The 3,399-nt window shown below is 33.6% G+C and overlaps 1 non-coding gene across 1 annotated transcript; it reads left to right on the top strand.

Annotated features, from left to right (window-relative positions):
• Nucleotides 1-2,548: 2,548 nt before the first annotated feature.
• LOC122198970 lies at nucleotides 2,549-2,655 on the top strand. Its single transcript, XR_006193256.1, has one exon. It is a non-coding gene; the product is annotated as a U6 spliceosomal RNA (small nuclear RNA).
• Nucleotides 2,656-3,399: the final 744 nt, after the last annotated feature.

Genomic DNA, 3,399 nt, shown 5'->3' with positions numbered 1-3,399 from the left:
ACCTCTATTGAGATTCTGCCATTTCTAAATTCAAGTTCTAGACAAGAGAAAAAGCAATTTGAAAGTGGAAAAGAAAAGTGCTAGTTAGCTTGCATTATTCAGGGTCAAACTAAGTGAAAAACACATAGTGGAATATTTCTAAATATTAACTTTACAATGAAATCCACCAATATAAATATAGTTAAATTTTATTAATTCTAGAGAAGAAAATATAGTTTATGCTTAATTAAAATCATATTTCTATTGGTAGGAACAATTTAAAACTATTAGGAGTGCAATAGAAACTAGCGTTCGCAAAGATACTGATTTGTTGAATTCATACTAAATCCACTGTTTTTTCAGGGAACTGTTACAAGACTAAGGATTAAAAAGAATTTGAATTAAATATGAAATCACGGGATATGCTTCTTGCACTTTCTGCCTCAGACTCTCATTGTTAAACGAAACATCAAAGGGAAAGTACTTGTTTTTTTTTAGATTTATTTCATTTTCAGAGAGAGAGAGGGAGAGAGAGAGAGAGAGTGTGTGTGTGTGTGTGTGTGTGTGCAGAGGAGAGGGGCAGAGAGCGACAGAGAGAGAGAGAATCCCAAGCAGACTCCGCACTGTCAGCACAGAGCCCAATGTGGGGGTCCATCCCAGGACCCTGCAATCATGACCTGAGCCAAAATCAAGAGCCGGATGCTCAACCGACTGAGCCTCCCAGGTGTCCCGCAAGTGCTTTATTTTTAAAATACATTTTCTATAATAAACTAAAAGCTAAAAAAAGAAGACATTTGAAATTCTTTCAAAATAGTATTAAAATTTTATTCATATTGTTTCAAAGTTACAAAGAAGCCAAACAAGACTTGTAATGTAGCTATGAGGCAAGAAAAATAACTTACTTGCATAACAAGAAAACTTGCAAATTATGTTCTTACTAATATAGTGCTCTTCAGAAAATCTACAATTTTAGTTCAAATGTACATAAATCCTTGTAAAGTTCTCCAGAAATACAATATTCTACACATAAGGCAAAGACAGAAAGTACAGTTTTGTCTAGAAACTGAAGCCAAAATTAGTAAAAATTATGTATGTATCATAGGTTTATTTAGATGTCAAACATGTACATTAATGTTATACTGCCATTGACTGTGCAAGTATGCTCTACCAGTTTTCTTTTACTAATTTCCTGTTGATCACATTACTGTTTCTCTCTTCTCCAAAGTATACACTTCAATGTGTTTGATAAATATTTTACAATATGTCTGTATCATTTTAAATATATAGGATTTTAAGTTTTACTTTATATGTTGGAAAACATTTTTCATGTTTTCACTAAGCATTATGTTACATAGCATTATGTAATGTACGTACAATTATGTACTCCAACCATGTTGCACTTTTTATAAATTAACCGCTTATAATTGCTAAGAGTGTTGCTTTGTATGCATTAATCACATTTTACCTGCTTCTTCCCACTGCGGGGATGCACATTATTTCCAATAATCAATGTCACAAAACTACATAAAAGGAAAATCTCCACAAATGTCCCTTGTGGACGAGGGCAAGCATTTCCATTCATATATGTGCAGGATGAGTTACTCAATCCTAGAGTGAATATTTGCCTTAGTTCATTACATTCTTCTGAGATTGACCTCCAGAATGGCTATATCGTTCTAGAGACTTGCAAGCAATATATGAAACATTCATTTCCTAAAATAGCAATGGACTTACCAGCTCTACAGATTTTCCCACTAGTGGATTTCCTGTTTATTTAATATTCCTAATTTTGTAATATTTACTTTGGGTATATGGAGGACAACTTTTATATTCCAAAGATTAATTCATTTTCAGATTTATATGGCACAAATGTTTTCTCATACTGTTACCGTACTCTTACTCAAGAAAGCGGTCTTTGAACAGAAATTCCTATTTTGTATGTATGTAGTCAAGTTCATGATTTTACTTATGATATATTCTTTGTGGATTTGTTTAATACATGAATTTCTATCCTTACGTAATAATTAATTGTCTGAATTTTCTTTGATTACACTAACAGTTTTTTCCTTCACATTTTGACAGTCAGTGGGGTGTATGTTTTGTATATAACATAGCATAAATGTTTAGCCCTAGTTTTCTGTAAATAATTTTTGTCCTAAATGATAACTTTTCTTCCCAAATGATTTAGTAAAAATTCATCTGTTTCCCACTGACATGTGGTATCACTTTTACCATGTTAAAATTTCTTATATGTACATTTATCTAGTACTGAACTTTCAATACTGGTTCATTGTTAATGTCACCGACAGGACTATATTGTTTTTACTATTATTTTGTGATAATCATTATTCATGAACTTTACACATCTATAAAATTTCTCGGGTAAATTGTTGAGGTCCTCAGTAAAATCTTCCTATTACTGTAATAAGGATTACATTTAATCTATTGATCAATGTGGAAAGAAATAAAATATCATAATGTTAAATAATTTCATCATGAAGAAAGTATAATTTTTTATTTACTCATCATCATTTATGTATAGCAATAAAGTTTTAAACCTTCTCATCCTGTGCTCACTTCAGCAGCACATATACTAAAATTGGAATGATACAGAGAAGATTAGCATGGCCCTGCGTAAGGATGGCACCCACACTTTATCAATCCTATCATCCTTTTATTGTCCTCCACATTCATTCTTTCAACATCCTATCCCCTACTTAAAAGTTAAGACCCTTCAACATCTAAATTGTCTTCTTACTACTTACACCCCATATTTCATCATTATGAAACCTTACTTACATTATAAAAACCTCATTTACCACAAAGCACTATCTTCATGATGCAAGTCTGAAAAAGCCCAATTCATGTCTACAGTAGGACAGCCAAATGTGGATGGTAAAGCAAATATGAAACCTTCAATAGTCTTACTTTATTTTTTAAAAAAATGTTTTAATGTGTATTTATTTTTGAAGGAGAGAGAGACAGAGCACAAGCAGGGGAGGGGCAGAGAGAGAGGGAAACACAGAATCTGAAGCCGGCTCCAGGCTCTGAGCTGTCAGCACAGAGCCTGATGCAGGGCTTGAACTCATGAGCCATGAGATCATGACCTGAGGTGAAGTCAGAGGCTTAACCAACCGAGCCACCCAGGTGCCCCTAGTCTTACTTTAAATCTAGAAACTCTAACATCAATTATGCCCTTACTGATGCCTACCAATCCTATTGTATTTCCACAAGTCCACTTCCTTTTTTGTTTTCTATTCAGACTCCTCTCTTCTGATGCTTCCTCCTTGAATCTGAATCTCAACACATGACATTGCTTTTCATTTCACTGACAAAATTAAAAGAAGGGGGGGAGTTGGCATGACCTCACCAACCTCTCCTTATCACAGACTTGTTTGTTGATTTACCCTCATTTTCTTA

The sequence above is a fragment of the Panthera leo genome, chromosome C2 (genome assembly GCF_018350215.1).
Source record: "Panthera leo isolate Ple1 chromosome C2, P.leo_Ple1_pat1.1, whole genome shotgun sequence".
Classification (NCBI taxonomy): domain Eukaryota; kingdom Metazoa; phylum Chordata; class Mammalia; order Carnivora; family Felidae; genus Panthera; species Panthera leo.
The sequence above is the reverse complement of the archived record's forward strand: the minus strand, read 5'-3'. Positions and strand labels throughout refer to the sequence as shown.